Here is a 24,024-nt window from a genome sequence, read left to right on the forward strand (position 1 = left end):
CTAGGAGGAACGTAGGCGTTCCCCAGAATCCGGGGCTGCAGGCCTGGAGTCCGTTCGTCGCCTTTTCTCACTCTCCGTCTGGCCGCTGCAGGGTTGTCTCATGGAGTTGGTTTATATGAGATGGTCAGTTGGAGATGAGCTGTAGGACAGCCACACACAGGGAGAATGTCTTTGTTTCTCTTCTGCTGGGCAGTAAAAGCAGTCTCTATTTCATCTTCTCCTCAGAAAGAGAGAGAGAGTCTCCCTGAGTCTGGAAATCGCTTAATTTTCTTTGACTATGTCTGGAACTCTGTCCCTTTCTGTCCAGCGCTCTGTTGTTCAGGGTCTGTTCATTTTCAGAGTGTTTTCTTCTGAGAGTTCAGGGTGTGTCTGTCTGTGTACTGTCTTTTTGTGTCTTGCCGTGCTGGGCGGGGGATTAGTCCTTCATTGTGCATAACACGATGTGATTGGTCCAGGACGTGCTCCATATTTGGTTCAGTCTCCTGACTATGATGGGCAGAGAATCAAGAGATTAACCTATTCTTTAACCCTCTGGGGTCGACGCACGTGCCGGCGCGTTTTGACGCATCTTTTCCTGATAAGGCCGAAACAAACTTAAATTACTCCATCAATTCTGATTGTACAGATAAAAGAAACATATCTTTCAAATCTGTAAAGGGTCTAGTTTTAGTGGTATACCATCATAATAACAACAAAACGTTGTGCTTTTTTTAAATAAAGAAAGCCGACAGGGTGCGCTCTCGGCCTTTTCTGTCTCTGCCATTTCTCTTCACAGACGCGTAAATAAAACAACCAGAATCTCAGCGAATACTTGGCTCATGAAAATAAGAATTATATGGCTAGAAAGCTTGAAATGTTTTCTTTTAAGTGAAACAATTCAAGTCAAAAACAAATCATCACTTTTTATTTAATCCGTATGAACGTAAGGAGAAGTCCGTTTTTTCCTGTCTCACCTCATTACAGGTAATGCGGTCCCGACTTGTACACTGTCCACTGTTCACATGTAAATAATCTCAGGTGAACCAGGTAAATATGTGCACACCCCCGAGAAATGACACAAAATATCAAACTTCATCATAGAATTTATTCACTTTTTCGGCGCGTTTGGATGATGGCGCGTTACGCACGTGAAGCGGCGCTCCTTACATTCCACACAGAGACAAATAGTTTAGCTTGTCCTCAGAGTAAAAACACTGATTTTAACTCAAATGAGGATCGTTTGGCTCCTCATTGTTTTGTATTGTGCTGCACTAATCCGTCCCATCTACATTGACTGAAAGGCTCATTATGCGCGTCTTTGTCTGGACGTTCAGTGCGTCTTTTGTGTTCTCAGGTAAATCACATGACTATTCATCCTCAGACACACCCTCTTGCATATGGCCTTTCTGGACAAAAAGTGTCTTAGAAAATTTAAATCAGTGTATTGTTTACTGTGAATGTGTGAACAAGATGACATTCACAGCACTCTGAAGTAAACACTTTAGCCTACAACATGCTGGTCTCCAAAGTCTTGTGAACCAATGTTCTGTTTGTGTTTTATGGTCTTATTTCAGTGAGTAAAAAATTGTAGTTTTTCACTAGCCATGCATAAACACTTTTTTCTCAAAAACACAATAATGTATAAACTTGAAGCTCACATATTATTGTAGCCAATTTTGTGCTGATTACAGTGTTATTAGACTTTAGACATTAATATGTTTAAAAAACACTGAAAAAAGCACAAATGTCAGGACATGTCAAAATTTGTCCAGGCCCCAAAAACCCCCTCAGACCCCAGAGGGTTAAAGACCTTATAGTTCAGGTAACCCTGAACCATTCCTTAGTTATGCTGCTCTAGGCCTAGACTGCCTGAGGACTCTCCATCAGTTCCTTTACCTTACCCTCCTTAAAGTTGTTATGACCCTAGGGGTCATTGTGTGTGTGGTTGTGTGTTATTGGCCCTCCCCATTACGTGTGTATGTGTGTGGGTGTGACGGAGGATGGAGTGGGCGTGGACGTAGGAAGACCGTGGATTGGACTTCCGGGATTGGTCCAACACTTCCCGGAAGGACTATAAGAAGCCCACGGACTGCTGTTCGAGATAGCTATTCTCCCACCTTTGCCATTCCCAGCTATTTGATAAAGACTTCGATTGCATAAATTAGTTAGTTAGAGATTAGGTTTTTGTTTCGATTAGAGGATTTAGTATTGATAGGATTTTCGTTATTTAGATTAGAAATACTTAGACACTTAGGTTACGTTTGTGTTTTGTTTTCTCCTGTTTGTTTTAGGAGTTTCCAGGCTAGCGACCTGTGATTTTGTGTTATTTCTTTTGATTAGCTATTATAGGGCTGTTTAGCGTTTTTGTTATTTGATCTTTTGTTTGTTTGAGATCGTAGGGCTATATTTAGCGTTTGTGTTTGTTTTCCATTATTCATATAGTATCGTAGGGCTCACGGAGCGTTTTTGTTTGAGTAGGGCTAAATTAGCGTTTTGTTTGTTTTGAACATTCTGTATTGTATTCTGTGTTTAAACAGAATAAATATTTTTGTTAATTGTAGTTCGTCTTGTTTGTGTTGGTTGAGAGTGGAAGAGGTTTGGAGGAAAACTCCACAATCGTGTTACGCTCCGGCAACCCATAGGCTGGGGCGTAACATAGATTGTGGAGTTTTCCTCCAAACCTCTTCCACTCTCAACCAACACGAACGAGACGAGGGAGGTGGAATTACGGGAGGTGGAATTACGGAACAGGTTTGGAGGAAAACTCCACAATCGTGTTACGCTCCGGCAACCCCTAGGCTGGGGCGTAACTTAGATTTGGGGGCTCGTCCGTCGCGTAACATAGATTTTTCCGTCGCGTTTTCCGTGCCGGGAGTTTTTCTTCTCCATTGTCACTAAGTACTGCTTGTAAGGGATTTGTTGGGTTTATGTTTTTGTTTTTTTGTTAAGATTATTGTATTGTGATTTGGCACTATACAAATGAATTGAACAGAATATTTGGTCAGTCTATCCAAGTAGAACTTTCGGATAGACTGCTTGCATTCCGAAATGTCAGTGGCCACCAAGGTAGTGTTAACTGCCAGGCAGTTAACAACCATTGTCATCTGTTGGGACAAGAACTTCACCTGTGTCCCCCCGAGTTGGTTTATTTATACTTCTATACTTTTATTGTTTCCACAGCAAAACAGATTACATGAGCAAATACAGTCAGATATATCTGGAGTTCCGTGACACTATTTCTAATGCATGCACCCACAGAACTGAAAACAAGGAAACACACAGTGGTTATATAGTCTGATTACGCCCTTCTCAACTGTAACTCTTGCTGCTCAGCTCGTTCCCATATATGGCCTTTACATCAGTGTATAATAAATCAATAATATTTCACCTCCTATATATGGTCTCTACACCAGTATATGCTCAGTAATATTTCACTTCCCATACATGGTCTTTACACCAGTGATTACAATAATTCAATCTTTTATCTTTGACCCCTCAAAAAACTCTCAGCACTGGTAAATTAATCTGTGATTGTTGGGATTGCTGTGCAAACAGCAAGCCCAAGATATGTTCTTCGTTTTTTTCTCTTTATTATTCTTCTGCCGTTTTTCAGCACTCATCTAGTCCTACAGCGTTTGACGTAGAAACGTCATTCAAACACCGTCGCGTTCAGCTCGATGAGATATTCCAGGTTTTGTCACGGCCGCAATTTTGCATCTTCATACACCATTTTCTCAAAAGTAGTAGGGATTTTTGTCTTATTTAGTTTTTCTGTAGTCCTCCATTTTGTGAGGTGAAGTTTTTTCAGCTTCTCTATTCTGCATGTGTAAAGTGCTGTGTCACTGTCACTCCCCCTCCCACTATGGGCTTAGGTCACCATAGCAACAGCTCGCAAAGCAATAGCAGAGATCAAAACTGCCTGTGGTTGGTAATTAAGAATGACTGGCTGCCTAATGTCTACTGCTGTTACACATGGGGACCATTCTTAGCTATTTAGAGCAAGTGAATGCACCTTTCTAAAGCATAATGAACACTCAAATACAGTTCCAATGTATAGTGATTATTTAAACTTAAGACAGCTTTTAGTTGAGGGTCATCTCAATGACGCACAGCATGTTGTGCTTTCAAAATAAAAGCCTTTGTTTAGGATTCTTTCAAAATAATAGCAACAAAATAATAAAGAGAGCTTAAAATGGAATGTGGCTATTGGCATACAGCTTTAGGCACTGACTCAGGCTGTTTTAAATATCAACCATGGTGTCGTCTCCCAGCAGGCCATGTTCGGACTTTCACAATAAAAGTCTACAGTCATAAATAGGAAGATATTACATTTTTGTAAAGTACAAGGAACATTCAAAATAAAGTCCTGATTCTAAAATAATATCCCATGAGTCTTTTGCAGCACTTTGTCGTTTCAAAATAAAAGCCTGGAAAAAGCATTTTCTCAACAGAAAAGCCCTGAAACAGCAACATGATCTTATAGTGGATGTTGGCTATTGGCATAGAGCTTCAGGAACTAACTGAGGCCATTTTTAATGTCAGCCATGGTGTCTACTCCCAGGACATGGTCAAAATTTAACAATAATAGTCCACGGTTATTTATAGGATATGATATTACATTTTTGTGAAGTATAAAGAATATTCAAAATAAAGTCTAGATTCCAGTATAATATCCCACGAGTCTCTGGTAGCACTTTGTCCTTTCAAAATAAAAGTTTATTTATAGCATTTTCTCAAAATAAAAGAGCTGAAACAGCAAAATGATCTTAAAATGGACGTATACAGCTTCAGGCACCAACTGGGGCAATTTTTAATGTCAGTCATGGTGTCTGCTCCCAGGACATGGTCAGACTTTCACAATAAGAGTCTACGGTCATTTATAGGAAAATATTACATAAATTGTAAATTATAAAGAATATTCAAAATAAAGTCCATATACTAGTATAATGTCCCATGAGACTCCTGCAGCACTATCTCCTTTCAAAATAAAAGCCCGGAAATAGCATGTTCTCAAACTAAAAGCCCTGAAACAGCAACATCATCTTAAAATGTGCGTTAGTATTTGGCATACAGCTTCAGGCACCAACTGAGGCCATTTTTAATATCAGCCATGGTGTCTTCTCCCAGGACATGGTCAGACTTTCACAATAAAAGTCTACAGCTATTAAAGCCCACACTGCGATGAGAACTGGGTGTTCAAGGCTCTTGGCTCATGACTGCCAAGGCCCTTCGAAGCATCAGAGGAGGCGGGCAGTTAGGTGGCCATTTAGGTGAAAATGTGTTGCTGGCTTGCACTGGATAGTGCTGGTCGTGTGGAGAATGTCCAAGGCACTCCTGTCTGCTCTTTAAACTGACTTACACCAGTATGTGTACAACTTCTAAAAAATGTCTAAAGTAGGACTAAAGGCTTTTATACAAAAACACTACAGCACAGGTTTTAGCAAAGACTACATCTGGTTCACTAGTACTAACCATTAGTGAGTGCTGTGTCTGCCCATAGCTACCCAAGCACTGCATCAGCCAGTAGCAGGTATCCAAAGATGACGTTTAAGGGCTTTATGCAGTACCAATAATCCCTCTATGAAACTGTCCACTTTTCATTGTATACATTGTTATATACTGTAGACCTCTGTATGTTGAGGCATGCAAGAAATTTTAAAACAAATATTCCCTCCATTGTTATACTGACAATATCAGATATACTATTTGTCACATTCTTGATAAAAACTGAAAATAAAAAAAATAAACTTTAACTCAGTCGTAACAGCTTTTACAGATTAAATCCTACTAAGCCGATGAAGCATATGATTGGTTGCCACAATCAAAACACACGACTGGACTTACTATCAACCAGTAGAAGGCCTCTGAGGGAAACTGCAGGTAAAAGGGTGTGAACATTTTCAGACAGGTTATTTCATTGATGCACTTCAGTTCAATTCAGTTTTATTTGTATAGTGCCAAATCACAATTCAATCATCTCAAGGCCACTCTACTGTCACCAAAACTCTTTCACGGAAGAAGCCTCCAGCAGAACCCAACTCAGTTTGATCGGCCACTGCCTCGACTGGTTGCAGTGAATAGAGGAGAGAGAAAAGAATAGCAACAATAAACAGACACTGCAGGTTGGTGGGGCCAGTAACTGCATATCAGCAGTATACAGTTCCAGGACCAGGGACACCTGCAGAAAGTACAGAGAGAGAGGACAGAGAGAGAGGTACAGGGAGAGAGAGAGAGCACAAACCAGGGGAGAGAAAGAGCACAAAGTTAGTGACACTAACTATAAGCTTTGTCAAAAAGGAAGGTTTTAAATTTATAATTAAAAGTACAGAGAGTGTCTGCCTCCTGAACCCAGACTGGGAGCTGGTTCCATGAGCCTATATCTCTGGCATACATGCAGCTTGAGACTGTTTATATTTTAAAATGCTTCAGTATCTGTAGTCTGTCAGTGTTGTGCTCCGTGTTATTATATCTTCTATAGTTTTGTATTAATTTAAGTCTAAAGTGAGGGGTGTCACGGCGTGTTGCCGAGTTTAACACTGTGTGACGTCACTGGCTAGAGCGGAGAACAGCCTGGTTTTCCGAGCAGAAGAAATTCTCTCTACTGCTCTCACGGCTTCAGTTTTAACTCTACAAGCACAAAACTCACCTCAGAAGTTGCCACATGCCTCTTGCCTCGCCTCGTCAATACAGATAGCCCACAAGAGTTGTAGTTTGCATCATCGGAGCCTTAATTGACAGGCGAGTCGCGTTTCTGTCTCATTGACTCCAATAGAAATTAGCTTCCAGCAGCTCGTCTCTGAGGCTGTCAGTCTAAACTGCTCTCACGGCGTCATTTTAACTCCAGTCTGGACAAACTGCGCATGGTCTTGTTGTACAAGATGTTAAGAATCTAGCCAGTCAAAGAATTTCTACCGCAGAATGAGTATTTTGTGAGTAAATGGCGAATTTGCGTTGCGTTAGCATTTTGCATCATGGCTAGTTAGTGTGCTTTCTTCTTATGTGGTAAATACGGCTCTGTTCTCAGCTCACCTTGTTTAGTTCACTGGTTAGGGTGTACGTCTGCATGTGCCTGACTCTACCAACGCCAGTTTGAGACGGCAGCAATTTTTTGTTTAAATTCTTGAATTCGGCTTCTGTGTTTTCTGTTTACCTACTTTAGAACGTGTTTACAATTAGTACAAGTTTCAGAGCTGATAAAAGCCCTTCATTTCAGTACACATCAATTTAAAATTTCAACAATCATTTATTCCTATAGGCTTACAGATAGAATTCTGCTTTCACTTGCATGTTAGTCAGTCACCAGCAGGATGCAGTGTGAAACCAAGAATTACAAAATACAAATAAACATTACTACAATTCTTTTAGAAATAATATGAACCTGTGTACATGACAAACTGCGCATGGTGTTGTACAAGATATTAGCAGTCTAAAAGTCAAACAATTTCTCCCGTAGAATGAGTGTTTTGTGAGGAAGTTGCGAGTTTCAGTTATTTAGTTAAAGCGTGCTTGTTTCTTATGTGGTGTTCATGCTAAGCTAAGTTCACAGCGTGTCTGATATAACTCACTATGTAGGGTGCGTTTCTGGCACAGGATAGCTGGGTTCTATCCTGGTTGAGATCACTTTTTTACATTTTTGAGACGAGATGTAATCTCACGTGTATTGCAAGCAGCAACAACAGCGTGCTTTCAGCAATCACACGCATTTTCCTCAGGAAATGCACATTCTAGTTCCTCAGTTGCCATCTACTTCCAGACGCTTTGGGCTAGAAACTCTGTTCAAAGTTTAAAACAAGCATCTTCTGAAGGAGTTTTAGGCTATTACTTCTTTTCTTCTTAACTTTTATACTTTTTATTTTATTCAGCTTTTTTCAACTTTTTTTTTATAATGGTTTCCTATGGGGAAAACTTTACACTTCTATGACACTTTCCTCTTTAATTAAGCTTCCAGAATCATCATACTTTGGGCTAGAAATGTCATTAAACTTTAAACAGGTCTACACCCTTTAAACTTTTAGTATGTAGGTCAATTTCTTGATATCTTCTGTACTTTTTGATTTCTGGCTGTTTACATTTTAAACTGTTTTTGGTCATTTTTCAACTTCGCCATTGGTGTGTATTGCGGAATCCACTGGCAGGCTAGAGCTTTTCCTCTTCAACTTTTTTTTAATTTATAAATGAAAGCAGAGATTTTTGTCTTCTTTCAGGTAATGCTATTCTCATTCTGATAGCCCCTATGGTTTTTCCACCAGGTGGCCAAATCCACAGAGAGTGACTGCTCAATCTCTCATTCACTCCCATTATAAAAGTGGTTCAGGGGTTCTGGTGAAAAACATAAATGAAGGCTGTTTCTAACTCGCCACCAATCTGTCATTTTCTGGAATATCTTCACAAATGGACCAGTCTCTTTGATAGGTCTTATAGTTTTTCTGTAGTTTTCTGTTTTGTGAGGTGAAGTTTTCTCATCTTTTCCTGTATTGTTCCTGCTTAACCCTCTGGGGTCTGAGGGTGTTTTGGGGCCCTGGACAAGTTTTGACATGCCCTGACATTTGTGCTTTTTTCAGTGTCTTTTAAACATATTAATGTCTAAAGTCTGATAACACTGTAATCAGCACAAAATTGGTTACAATAATATGTGAGCAGAAAGTTTATACGTTATACATTGTGTTTTTGAGAAAAAAGTGTTTATGCATGGTTAGTGCAAAACTACAATTTTTCACTCACTGAAATAAGACCATAAAACACAAACAGAACATTGGTTCACAAGACTTTGGAGACCAGCATGTTGTAGGCTAAAGTGTTTACTTCAGAGTGCTGTGAATGTCATCTTGTTCACACATTCACAGCAAACAATACACTGATTTAAATATTCTGAGACACTCTTTGTTTAGAAAAGACATATGCAAGAAGGTGTGTCTGAGGATGAATAGTCATGTGATTTACCTGAGAAGAGAAAAGATGCACTGAACGACGAGACAAAGACGCGCGTAATGAGCCTTTCAGTCAATGTGGCTGAGAGGGTATTAGTGCCATCATCCAAACGTGCAGAAAAAGTGAGTAAATTCTATGATGAAGTTTGATGTTTTATGTCATTTCTCGGGGGCGTGCACAGAATTACCTGGTTTACCTGAGATTATTTACATGTGAACAGAGTACAAGGCGGGATTGCATTACCTGTAATGAGGTGAGACAGGAGAAAACGTACTTCTCCCTACGTTTATAAGGATTAAATAAAAAGTGATGATTTGTTTTCGACTTGAATTGTTTCATTTAAAAGAAGATATTTCAAGCTTTCTAGCCATATGTTTCTTATTTTTATGAGACAAGTATTCACTGAGGTTCTGGTAGTTTTATTTACGTGTCTGTGAAGAGAGAAGACAGCGCACCCTGTCTGCTTTCTTTATTTAATAAAAGTCCAGGTCTTTGTTGTTATTATGATGGTATACAACTAAAACTAGACTCTTTACAGATTTGAATGATATATTTGTTTTATCTGTACAATCAAAATTGGCGGAGTAATTTTGGCGTTATCAGGAGATGCATCAAAACGCGCCAGCGCGTTCGTTGACCCCAGAGGGTTAAAGTGCTGTATCACTGTCACTCCCCCTCCCACTGTGGGCTTAGATCACCATAGCAACAGCTCACACAGCAGTATTAGGGACCACAGCTGCCTGTGGCTGCCTAATGTCTACTGCTGTTACACACTGCTGTCTCAGTGTGGGCCATGTTGTCTTCTCCAAGCTGGACATGACAACACTTTCACAATAAGAGTCTACAGTTATTCATAGGAAGTGACTGCACCTTTCTGAAGTATAATGAGTAGTCAAAATTAAACTTCAGATTTTAATTGAAATAAAATTAAAATAAAAGCCTTTGTTCTGGATTATTTCAAAATAAAAGTCAAGAAATAATAAAACGAGCTTAAAATGCACTTTGGCTATTGGCATACAGCTTTAGACACAGACCTAAAGTGTTTTCAACGCCAGCCATGGTGTCTTCTCCTAGGAGGCCATGTCTGACCTTTCACAAGAATAGTCTACAGTTATTTGTAGGAAATTGTATATTTACTGTATAATTACATTGGCTTTTTTGTAAGCGTGTTCATTTTCCTGCAATAGTGGACTCTTCACAGTAACTCAATTAAGTAGATTTATTTGCATTGAAGAATCATCAACATGTACATGGACATTTTCAGGAAATTGCAGTCTGCAAGGAGTTCTCCCTGCCGCCGACAATTCCTGCTGGACCTGAGACTCAAACCTGCAATTTTCAGGTTACAAGTCCGACTCCCTATTCATTAGGCCACGACTGCCTAAATATATACAGATACACAGATAAACAGACAGATCAAATTCTTGTTGATCTAAATCTGAACATGTGTTTAGGAATTCTACCCACTTTCTATTTCTACATACAATTTCTGCCCACATAATAGCTACACTGTCCTTCACAAATATTATGTAGCCTAATATAAACTATATGACTTAAATTCCTCATTGTACTGAGAATATAACTTTATTGTTGTATTGTATCCTGCTTGTCAATGTGTATTAGTTGTTAAAAAGCTGCACTTTCAAGAATGGTCCAGTGGAGGGAAGCTTGGGATGAATTAAATCTAAAACATTTCCAGATAAAGGAAGCAATAAATTAAAATGTGTTTTAATTAAAAGTCCAATGTGTAAAATATAAAAGATTTAGCAGCATTTAGCAGTGAGATTGCAGAATGCAACCATATGACCATCCCTTACACCCTAACCCTACCCATGTCCAGGCGCAATGGAGAGTATGGTAGCCGTCACCTTTCAAACAAAAGATGTTTCCCAATTTAAAGCCAGTGTTTGGTATGTCCTCTCTGGGCTACTGTGGAAATATGGAAATATGTAGATTTAAGGACAGCGAATCTTGCGGGGTAAAGAAGCTTTCAATGAAAATGTGTGTACTGAGCAAGCAAACGATGTGGGCTTCATAGACAATTGGGCCACTTTCTGGGGAAAACCCGTTCTGGTAGCAAGAGACGGCATCCATCCCACTTTGAATGGTGCAGCTCTCATCTCTAGAAATTTGGCCGAGTTTATTAGCCGACCTAAAGCCTGACAATCCACACTCTCAGGAAAAAAAAGTACATAATTGTACCTTTAGGGGTACAACGGCTTGTCACTGGGGCTGTACCCTCTAAAGGTACTTATTTGTACCCTTGATAGTGGGTACTTATTTGTACCCTTGTGGTTTGTACCTCTAGAGACCATTCTTGAACTTTTGGTGGCAGTTTTGTACCTTAAATTAATGGTACAAACATGGACCTTTTCAAAAAGGGTACAAAATTGGCTTTTACAAGGTACCCAACCTGTCATATAACAGGGGATCTGCAGGTTTCTAAGAGCTAAATTTAAGACTTTTTAAGACCTTTTTAATACCACGCTGAATGAAATTTAAGACCAATTTTGTAGAAATAAAATAAAACATCCCACAATACAACCAATTACCATAACACACTGTTTATTGATATAAACTGTTTACACACCGTTTGATTTATTGAGTAAAACAAAAATAAAATGCCAGGTGTTTTCCGACAGGTTTCCGCAGCCGCTTTGTCTTATTCACACCGCATGTGGGTCTTCAACGCTTTCATACCCATTGTTCCGAGTTTTAATTTTTTTTGCACAGCCTGCACCGGACCTCGAACACGTTGCCACTAACTGGATTTAACCATGGCGCAAAATTAGGGTTTTGTAACCAATTGTCATTTACATTTACCCATGGCAAAAGACTAATGCTGAAACTTCCCCGCAGTTCACGCAGCTGCCGGAAAGCATGTGTTAAATGAACTCCCATCAAACGCCTACTTTAGTTGGTTCCGCCTATTTCGTTCTGCGTAACAAATACGCGAAATGCTTTCAAATTGATTTCAAGATGAAAATAAAATCTTCTTTATGGGGTCGGTTAGATTTCATTTTAAGACCTTTGAAACGCGAATTTAAGACATTTTAATGCTAATTAAGGCCTTGGTTTTATAATATGGAATTTAAGACTTTTTAAGGATCCGCGGACACCCTGTATAAATAAAAGACAAATACAGAATGAAAGCAGAAATTATTTCATTTTCACATTACAAATTAATTTCATTTTTAAACACAATGTCAAATTGTGACATATAAACTATTATCCACAGAGTAAGTGTCAGTTGCCTGGCAGTCCATTTCATCTCCTGGTTTCAGTAAAGTCCATTCTCCATCAACTTTGACACTGTATGCATGAAAGTGACAGTCATAAGACAGAGGAACTTAATTTGCCAAAACAGTGGAATTTTCTCTGAATGCAGTACATCTATGACAAATACATTTCTGATGGCATACTTGACATTGTTGACTGTTACTTCAGACACACGTTGGATTGCTTTGTCTGTAAAATCTACATTACAGAGGTTGTGATTGACTGTCAGGGATCTCTACAGTTCCACAGGTAAAGATAAAAATGGAGTATTCACACGTTTTCCAGGCACCTTTTCAAATTCACCCAGCATACTCTGCGAAGAAAACTCCCAGCATTGTCTGAACTGGTGCCTGTTGCTCAGTGTTGTAGCTATGTTCACAAAATTTCTGCACTTATGGGCGACCATTTTAAAATATTGGTGCTTGCCCTCAAATCTCATGCACCACATTGAGCGCAGAGGCCCATACATTTCTATCAGTCTTGCATAATGACACTTGGGTGTAATAACATCACCAAATACATTTTTCATTTCTGTCAGGAACTCTTCAACAAGGAAATTTAACAACAAAAGATTCTCTCTTCTCACCTTCGGAGCCATCACAATCTCAGTGATCTCTTGGCATAACAAAAAAACATGCCAATATTTACAATTAGGTGGAACACGGTGTGCCATTAGAAAAGGCAGCAGTCTGAAAAGATACCACTTCTGAGAAGCAGATCCAATAACACCAACATTCTGCAGTCTTTCTGATAATAGCACTGGTTTATTTGCCTTGTCATTTTGACCAATGCATATTTTTTGCAGTTCTTCATTTATCTCTTTTACTGTTATGTGTTTCTCGGTATGAGCTCTGCTAATAACTAGTTTCATAACTAGTGGAATTACATATTACATATTAATGTCTAAAGTCTAATAACACTGTAATCTACACAAAATTGGCTACAATAATATGTGAGCAGCAAGTTTATACATTATACATTATGTTTTTGAGAAAAAAGTGTTTATGCATGGTTAGTGCAAAGCTACAATTTTTTACTCACTGAAATAAGACCATAAAACACAAACAGAACATTGGTTCACAAGACTTTGGAGACCTGCATGTTGTAGGCTAAAGTGTTTACTTCAGAGTGCTGTGAATGTCATCTTGTTCACACATTCACAGTAAACAATACACTGATTTAAATTTTCTAAGACACTTTTTGTCCAGAAAGGCCATATGCAAGAGGGTGTGTCTGAGGATGAATAGTCATGTGATTTACCTGAGAACACAAAAGACGCACTGAACAACCAGACAAAGACGTGCATAATGAGCCTTTCAGTCAGTGTTGATGGGACGTATTAGTGCAGCACAATACAACACAATGAGGAGCCAAACGATCCTCATTTGAGTTAAAATCAGTGTTTTTACTCTGAGGACAAGCTAAACTATTTGTCTCTGTGTGAAATGTAAGGAGCGCCGCTTCACGTGCGTAACGCGCCATCATCCAAACGCGCAGAAAAAGTGAGTAAATTCTATGATGAAGTTTGATATTTTGTGTCATTTCTCAGGGGTGTGCACATATTTACCTGGTTCACCTGAGATTATTTACATGTGAACAGTGAACAGTGTACAAGGCGGGACCGCATTACCTGTAATGAGGTGAGACAGGAAAAAACGGACTTCTCCTTACGTTCATACAGATTAAATAAAAAGTGATGATTTGTTTTCGACTTGAATTGTTTCATTTAAAAGAAAGCATCATAGTTCTTAAAAAAACACAGCAAGAAATTAATGTCATCAACATTTTTTCTCTTTACATTTCATAACAAATTTGAATAGATTTTCTCTGAAATTGAGCAATAGTTCATCCATAGATGGAGGATTTTCAGTAACTGTGTCTCTCCTAGGCTCATCAGAATCCTCATAGGCTACTTCATTGTCTTTTCCATTTCCATCGTAGTCATTGTCAGGACATAAAACGTTGTCTCTATGTTTCCAATACACATCTTCTGAAAGACTCATATTTAGTAAATGTTGACTGGCAGTCATTAAGTCCACATGTAATAGTAAAATTGGCTTCATGGGCATGAATAAGTCCTAAGTGCTGAATGAGTTTCATCAAGGTGAATGTTCTCCTGGAGCATTTGGAGCACTGGTATGGACGAGGCATGGTGGGGTCAATAGAGGAGATTTATTTGCCTAGTCACAGTTATTGGCAGAGGCTGGTCACCATCCACAACTATTTTAGCAATGTACCTTTGGAAGAACATCAGCGTTTTTTAGGTGTCTTGGATATTCAAGATTGAAGACGAAGTATGTGCAGAAGGCTGAGATGATCCCTTCTTCAATTCCTTGGCTGTGACACACCTTGATGCCATCCACTTTCACAATGTTTGGAGCTCTTCTAGTGAAGGCCATTTTCCAGTTTTGATCAGTCAACTGAATAGTTGGGTACGGCGTGTCAGGATCACACTATTCAAAACCAAAAGGAAAAAAGACAAAGCAAATTAATTTGCTTAACCTGCTCATTGAGAAGGTATATCAGACTATTCATTGTTCTTGCTGTGAAAGATATTGATAGGTTGTTACAATGCTAATTATTAGCCTTCTGTTATTAGGTTGATATAGATTAAAATTACCATTTAAATTCACTCAAACGAGGTTTAACATGAAGTGTCACCGGAAGTCAATCTGACAACACCTGTAACTTGCTGACATATTGAAAATAAATTTACACTTTGATGCCAAGCACATTCATCGTCTTCTCTCCTTGTTTTATTCCATATTCCTTCTTTACACATTATTTTGCTCAAATTGTGGTTTATGATTAGAATGTGACTATGTTATGATGTCTTTTGCAGTTCACAACCAGAAAATAGGATTTTTGATATGGGTGTTCAGCCTTCACAATAAATGTGAAAGATTTAAAGAAATTAAAGTTTTAAAAATTAAAATGTCACTGAGCACAAATACTGTACACATCTGTCACTTCTTTTCAAACATGAACACTTGTAAAATTGCTGTTATAACTTTGAGTAGTTATTGAAGAAATCTAAATGAGTAATTTAACAATGGTAGAAGGCTAACAGCACTGGGACCAACCATCCAGCATTCAACACAGCAAGAATGATAAGGTGGTCTATGTCATTACTATTCTACATATCACTTTTCAAACATTAGGTTTACCAAGTGTATTTGGTCTTGTGGGTTGAACAAACGAAATGTTTGCAAGTTAGACATACCTCTCCAAATGTAATAAATCGATCAATGTTCTCCTTGAAGATGTGCGGCAAAAAGATGAGGGCTGGTCTTAAATTAATATTTGTAAAACATATGATATTCTTAATATTTATTCAGCATTTTTTGCAATTCAAAACCAATGCAGTTAAGTACAAAGACAAGTAATATGTATTTGGTCCAGTGTAGATGTCAATTTTAGGCAATAGACTGGAATATGCTTAGTTATTTAACCAGATGTTTGTTGGAACTTTTACTCTTCCTGTTCAGTTCCTTAGGAAACATGGACACAAATAGCTGTTGCAATTTAGGCTGATTTCCCCAATGTTTACAGGAATTTACTCTTTTTTATGGATCTCATGTCAACATCAGTTTACACAGTCATCTCCAGTTGTACACTTTTACAGATGTATTGATTTTGCTGAATTTAATAACTTGTCAATTGAATTACAGTATTTAATGACTAAAGAATAATAATATTTCTTAAACCGAATTTAAGACATTTTAAGACTTAGGACCTAGAAAAATTGTGGTATAGGCAATAAAATTTCATCAGTACCTGGCAGATCCTCAGTGAGAGCCTCTTCTCTTGCGTCCAGGTAGACTTGGGATAGTGGGGATTTCCCTTGAGCCACATGAAGCACTTTTGGTACAATACAGCGCAAGCTTTCTCTGAATCGCTGACACACATCTCCTGTCGCTGGATGAATGCGTTCCAGCTCATCATACGACTACAGATGAAAACATATTGAGCTTTATTCAGTAATGGAGTTCATGCAGATTGATACTGATATAACTGGTAGTTCACTTAAGGCAGTACAGCCCTGGTGAAGCTCTTGTCACAACAGCAAAGCATTTAATGAATCAAACTTGGTGGATACATTATACTCTCAGAGAGCAGCAAGCACCACTACATGGGCAAGAATGCTAATTAACTCACTTTAAGATACATTTTCACTTACCCCTGTAGGTGTCCTTAAGAAAGGATACTTCCTGACTGCGTCTTCCACAGTCATGCCATTTGCAATCTCGTTTTGACGCCATGCAAAGGTTTGCTGCATACGGTCTCGTACAACCATGGTCTCTGGTTGCATCTTCTGGTACTGGCTATGCAAGACAGCCACGTGAGCCTCAATTGAGGATGGATCCTCACCCAGAATGCTTGGTGCCTTATGGGAATTTAGAAAGAGAGAGAAGAATGCTTACAAACATAAATTTTTCTTTCTGCCCAAATGAAGCACTACAGCTGTAAATCGGGCAAGAAAGAACACAGACAATCAACAGAGGCACCTTTTCTCAAGTTTAAAAATCAAAATCAAAACACCTTTTTTTGTACTTTTTGTGTACATTTTAAGTACATCCCTGCTTTAATGTATGCATCACAACTTGAGTAGCTCATACATTCTGCTGAGCAAAAGTAAATGAGGCATGAGGCTGGAGACAGTTGCCTTTTTTTGCAAATTACCAAGATGTGCACCACTGACCTTGGACACATTTCTCTGACTGGTTCTTGCAGTTTCCACAGGTTGTTTTAACTTCTTGTGGCCAAACTTCTCCTTAATACATCTCACTTCATTACTGTCAACCAGGGGTGCACGCTCCATTTTGAATTTACGCCTCAGAGACATGTCATGTACGCTTCACATACATAACCATTCCCCTCAAGATCCTTGAGAAAAGGATACTTTACAATCACCGTTTTCACAGCTTGCACATATTCCGAATTTGTAGGATACCTATGACAAGAAAAGAATTATAAATCAAATGAATGTCCCCTGCCTTGAGAGAGTAAAGGAACAGGATAATTGGTATACATCTATTTTTTTTCATAGTGAAATTTGTGTCATAGGGACAAATATGGATTAACATAAAATAAAATCATAAAAATTTGGGATGTCAAAACTAGCAGGCAGTCTCACATGAGCGCCATTGCTGTAATATAGCAGATTTGGTACATTCTCTAAAGTCAGTGTTACTACTGGCTCTTTCATTTTGCACACAAATTGATTGAATTTTACCTGCTTCTTGAAAGATCCTTTAAACAAGTATGCAACCATACTCTCTGTGAGGCCACAGTCAACTGTGTCACCATCCACATCATTATCTGAGGACAATTTATATAAAAAAAAGGGAGTTAAAATAGTAATACTAATTACTAAAACACAGTCAAGACAAACCAACTAATTTAACCAGCTAATTTAACTAGGGAGATAACATCTGCTTCATCACCCACACTTGCCACACAAAATAAAATTCAGTAACATTCAGCCACAGTCCACATCACCCACAATATAATCTAAACCCACAACTTGAATTTTCGCGCCGTTTTAGTAACACTAGCTAGGTGGTGATAGAGGGGGTGGGGGGATAGGGAGCTAACATTAGCGAAGTTAGCGAGCGAGCTAACGTTTCTCGCGCCATTGTATATTAGCCTAACTCGGCATTGTATATGCACATTTACATTAGATAGTAAAGTCAGACAAAAAATCTTTAATCCGCGGTCTACATGCACCATTGTGTATTCACTCCCACACTAACATTAGCTACCGCGCTAGCTAATTTGAAGCTAACTAATGAAAAACGTTAGCTAGCACGTTTGTCAACTGACATGGCACTCCAGTTTAAATTTCAACAAAACTTACCTCTGAATCTCTGGGCTTCGACTTCGGTCACCTCTATGCCTGCTTCAGTTAGATTTTTTAAGAAGTTCTCAGTTGAAAGGCCTGCAAGCGCCATGGACATCAGTTGACTAAACTCCAGTGCAGGCCAAAAAAGAATGAAGCACACGATAGTTGGTTTTTTTAAACTGAAGGTCCCACAACCAATCAATGCTGGCTCTACATGTTTGACACCTACATTCACCAATCAAAAGCAGTGAGCTGGCGATGGCCGCACTGAGCTCTTTCCCGCCTAGCAACACCTCTGCAGCAGGCAGGACAGACAAAGAACAGCTGTCATTTAAACAAAAGGGTGTGAGCAAAGCCACTTTATTCTGATTTGTTCCTCTGAAAGTTCCTCTCTTTTTTTGCCAGGATGTTTCTCATGAAAAACAAGTCCAATATTTATTTCAGCGTGAATCAGTCATATGTCTGTACTGAGGATTCAGCACCTTGCCACCTGAAAAGTATGTGTCAATACCATAATTACAATATTGAACGTATAATTTTACTAGCAAATTTTCATATCAGCAGATCTACTTAAAAAACTTTCTTTCAAGGCCACTCAAGCACAAACTGATTTGAAATTCAATTTAAATAATTAAAGAAACATTAAAACCTTAAAATCTAAGAGTAAAATGAATATTTAACCAAACAGTTTTGTATTTGGTCTAACACAGACTCTTGAAATTGTACCTTGTACAATGGATATTGTATCTTTTCCTGATAAGGCCGAAACAAACTTAAATTACTCCGTCAATTCTGATCGTACAGATAAAAGAAATATATCATTCAAATCTGTAAAGGGTCTAGTTTTAGTGGTATACCATCATAATAACAACAAAACGTTGTGCTTTTTTTAAATAAAGAAAGCCGACAGGGTGCGCTCTCGGCCTTTTCTGTCTCTGCCATTTCTCTTCACAGACGCGTAAATAAAACAACCAGAATCTCAGCGAATACTTGGCTCATAAAAATAAGAATTATATGGCTAGAAAGCTTGAAATGTTTTCTTTTAAATGAAACAATTCAAGTCGAAAACAAATCATCACTTTTTATTTAATCTGTATGAACGTAAGGAGAAGTCCGTTTTTTCCTATCTCACCTCATTACAGGTAATGCGACCCCGCCTTGTACTCTGTTCACTGTTCACATGTAAATAATCTCAGGTGAACCAGGTAAATATATGCACACTCTCCAGAAATGACATAAAACGTCAAACTTCATCATAGACGCACGTCTTTGTCTGGTCGTTCAGTGCGTCTTTTGTGTTCTCAGGTAAATCACATGACTATTCATCCTCAGACACACCCTTTTGCATATGGCCTTTCTGGACAAAAAGTGTCTTAGAAAATGTAAATCAGTGTATTGTTTACTGTGAATGTGTGAACAAGATGACATTCACAACACTGTGAAGTAAACACTTTAGCCTACAACATGCAGGTCTCCAAAGTCTTGTGAACCAATGTTCTTTTTGTGTTTATGGTCTTATTTCAGTGAGTAAAAAATTGTAGTTTTGCACTAACCATGCATAAACACTTTTTTCTCAAAAACACAATGTATAATGTATAAACTTTCTGCTCACATATTATTGTAGCCCATTTTGTGCTGATTACAGTGTTATTAGACTTTAGACATTAATATATTTAAAAGACACTGAAAAAAGCACAAATGTCAGGACATGTCAAAATTTGTCCAGGCCCCCAAAACCCCCTCAGACCCCAGAGGGTTAATGAACTCATCTTTATTAGACTTGGTAAATTTATCTCTAGTATCAGGCTACATACCACAGGCCTTTAAGACTGCAGTAATCAAACCCTTTACTCAAAAAGCCTAGTCTTGATCCAGGAGTCTTGGCTAATTATAGACCAGTATCCAACCTGCCACTTATTTCTAAAATCCTAGAAAAAGCTGTTGCTAAGCAGCTATCAGACCACTTACACAGGAATGAACTATTTGAAGATTTTCAATCAGGATTTAGAGCACATCATAGTACAGAAACAGCACTGTTAAAAGTTACCAACGATCTTCTCTTAGTCTCAGATAATGGACTTGTTTCTATACTTGTCCTCCTAGACCTAAGTGCTGCATTCGACACCATTGACCACAACATCTTATTACAGAGACTGGAGTATGTGACTGGTATCAGAGGAACAGCGTTAAAATGGTTCCAATCCAATTTATCGGACAGATTCCAGTTAGTTATGGAGTTCCACAAGGTTCTGTGCTAGGACCGATTCTGTTCACCCTGTACATGCTTCCTTTAGGATATATCATTAGGAAGCACTCTATTAATTACCACTGCTATGCCGATGACACTCAGTTGTATCTATCTATTAAACCTGTTAACACAAACCAGTTAACCAGACTTCAAGCCTGTCTAACTGACATAAAGGCCTGGGTGACCAGTAACTTTTTACTTTTAAACTCAGAGAAAACAGAAGTCATTATATTTGGGCCAAAAAATCTCAGAAATAACTTTTCTAAAATTATAGCTACTCTAGATGGCATAGCCCTGGCCTCCAGCACTTGGAGGAGTTACTTTTAACCTTGGAGTTACTTTTGACCAGGACATGTCCTTGAACTCAAACATAAAACAAATCTCTAGAACTGCATTCTTTCACCTGCACAACATTTCCAAAATTAGGAACATCCTGTCTCAAAATGATGCAGAAAAACTAGTCCATACATTTGTTACCTCAAGGCTAGATTACTGTAACTGATTACTATCTGGATGTCCCAATATCTCCATAAAAAGCCTCCAGTTAATCCAGAATGCCGCAGCCAGAGTCCTGACAGGAACTAGCAAGAGAGATCATATTTCTCCTTCATTGGCTCCCTGTAAAATATAGAATAGAATTTAAAATCCTTCTTCTCACATACAAATCCCTTCATAATCAAGCTCCTTCATACCTTAAAGACCTCATAGTACCATATTATCCCAGTAGACCACTTCGCTCTCAGAGTGCAGGTCTACTTGTTGTTCCCAGAGTTTCCAAAAGCAGACTGGGAGGCAGAGCCTTTAGTTATCAAGCTCCTCTCCTGTGGAACCAGCTCCCAGCCAGGAGGCAGACACTCTCTGTACTTTTAAGGCTAGACTTAAAACCTTCCTCTTTGACAAAGCATATAGTTAGGGCTGGCTTCAGGCAACCCTGAACCATCCCTTAGTTATGCTGCTATAGGCCTAGACTGCCCGAGGACCATTGGTGCACTGAGCTCCCCTACCCTAACCCCCTCCCCTCTCCTCCCCTCTCTTCCTCTCCTTCCACCTCATGTATATTCCACCATTGAATGTCACTAACCTTGTGCTCTCTCTCTCCCCTAGTTTGTGCTCTCTCCCTCTCTCTCTGTTCTCTCTGTACCTTCTGCAGGTGTCCCTGGTCCTGGAGCTGTATATCGCTGATGTGCAGTTACTGGTCCCACCAACCTGCAGTGTCTATTTGTTGTTTATTGTTGCTGTTCTTTTCTCTCCTGCTCTATGCACTCACCCCAACCGGTCGAGGCAGATGGCCGCCCAAACTGAGCCCGGTTCTGCTGGAGGCTTTTTCTTCCGTTAAAGGGAGTTTTTCCTTTCCACTGTCGCCAAGTGCTTGCTTATAAGGGAATTGTTGGGTTTTTAGTTTTAGTTTTTGTCAAGTGCCTTGAGATGATTTGTATTGTGATTTGGCGCTATACAAATAAATTGAATTGAATTGAATTGAAATACTAAGAGAATGCATGCATGTCTGTTTGTGCATAAATGACTATACTGTACACAAAATGTTGAATTTTGTAAACAGTCAAATATATTAAATTATACAATGTCATTTTTTTAAACTGTATACTTGGAAAAAATGTTTTAGATATTATTTGACTTAAAGAAGAGTTTACAAAAACTATTGTGTACAGCTTTCTCATTTATGCACAACCATAGACTAACATGCTGTTGCATGCGGGGAAGGGAGGAGGAGGACTGGACCCAAATGCAGCACAAATGTCTTTTATTTGCCGACTTCAAACAGAAGAAACAAAGTTAACTTACAGGTGAACAAAAATAAACAGAAGAAGCAGGGAGTCGGGAGCAGGGAAAAGGTACGAACAAAAATCACACTGTATTCAGCCTAGCACAGTGCGATCTTGCCAAAAAAAATGTAGAGGCAACCACGTAATCTCTAATAATGTACACATGTAGCGAGTGCAGCTCCCATGCACAAACACATACGCTAACACATGTAATAATCTGGCGTGGAACAAAGGACAGGGGTCAATATATAATAGTTCCTGGAAAAGAGGTCAATAATGAACACTATGCCGGGTGACCTACTCACAGAAAGAAGTATAAGTTAGATAACTCAATAACTATTATGGGCTGTAATGCGTCTGTTATGTTTATTTTTACTACCGATGGATGTTGTGGGTCCAGTGGACGAGGAGAAGGAGCTGGACAAAGGTTGGGCCGTTGGAAGCTGAATAGCTATATAAATAAGAGAAAGACTTTAGATACATCTTGCTTACTCTTCTTCAGGGATAATGCTACCAACATGTCAGAATATTCTTTTGTGCAGTTTGTATTAAGCATTTACATTGGTGGGAGGGAGAGAAAGACATTTGGGACCCCTGGAGGCCACATTTTTGGACTGATGTTGATGGCTCTAAAACAAAAAGTTTGTATTTTAGCATACAAATAAATGCTCAAAATGATATGTAGCAGATTGCTATCCATTGCTATAATTATTATATTTGAATCATCAAATACTCCAAAGCGTAAAACAGATATAACTTACGGTCTTCGGAAAACATGGAGGGGGGAAACACAATCTCCTGCAGGCAGGCTCATTGGCGATGGTGTGCTGCTGGGGGCAGGCAGCCAGGGACCGTGAGAGGTAACAGAGGGGGCCGTTTGGGCTGAGGGACCGGCAATGGAACGGCCGGAGCTGGCAGCTGGTGCTGCCCCAAGGGGCACTCGTCTTCTGCGGCTGGGGCGGGAGCCGCCAGGCAGGGTGCAGGAAGTGGCTGCCAGGCTGATGTCTTCAGCCCGCTGCTGCTCCCGATCTCTTCTGGCCAGAGCTTGGGCCTCTGCCTTTGCAGCACGGTCCTCTGCCTCCTCAATGACACCAGACATCTCCTGAGCTGTCAACACCCGGGCCTTGCTGGTGTTCCTCCTGACTCTGCCGGTGTTGCGGGCATAATTGATTTCAGCCAGGAGGTGGGCCAGGTCTGCCGATATCCTGCCTGATGCTACCAAGGGATGGGTCAGGTAGGGATTAGATGAGGGAGGTGGAGGAGGGGGGACAGTGGTCTGGTGGGCGGGGACACAGAATGTTAGGGGATGGGCAGCAGGAGAAGGATGAGAGTGGGGTGAAGATGCAGGGGCAAGTGGGCTTGAGGGTGGGGCAACACTAAGGGGGGAAACAGTACGTGGGTGGGTAGCATCAGGCGTGGCCCAGGAAGATGCTGATGGGGCTGGCAGAGGTGGTGAGGTCCCAGACGGCATGACCCATGACCAGTCAATGGCCACACCTCCTGAACCCAGCCATTACAACCCTGCGATCCTTGAGCCTCTGATAAGAGTTTCTCAGGACCCTTGAAAACTCTTTCTTGGAAACCAAAAAAGAGTGGCTTACTGCTGAGAGATCTCCTGTAACACCAGAGAAATCTGCCTTCAAGGGTCTGAAGAAACTCACATCAAGAGGCTGTAGGATGTGAGAAGTGTGTGGTGGCAGGCAAAGGAGAATGACCCCCTCCCTCTGTGCCGCCCGGACCAGCTCTGGATCCAGGTGAGACTGATGACCGTCCATGACGAGCAACAGCGGGCGTTCCTGGGTGGCGAACTTGAGGAAGTGCCCGACAAACCACTTCCTGAACAGCTCTCCGTCCATGTACCCTGCTGGCGACTTCCCATAGAGGGCATCAGGGACCCCTTCCTTGTTATAGGGGCCCCCTGGATATCCCCCCTTGTAGATGATGAAAGGGGGGACATCCTCCCC

General features: G+C 39.8%; 1 pseudogene; it reads right to left on the reverse strand.

Moving 5' to 3' along the window:
* Window positions 1–14,344: 14,344 nt before the first annotated feature.
* LOC113137521 (uncharacterized) lies at window positions 14,345–23,531 on the reverse strand (annotated as a pseudogene).
* Between the last annotated feature and the right edge of the window lie 493 nt (window positions 23,532–24,024).

The sequence above is a fragment of the Mastacembelus armatus genome, chromosome 24 (assembly GCF_900324485.2).
Source record: "Mastacembelus armatus chromosome 24, fMasArm1.2, whole genome shotgun sequence".
NCBI lineage: Eukaryota > Metazoa > Chordata > Actinopteri > Synbranchiformes > Mastacembelidae > Mastacembelus > Mastacembelus armatus.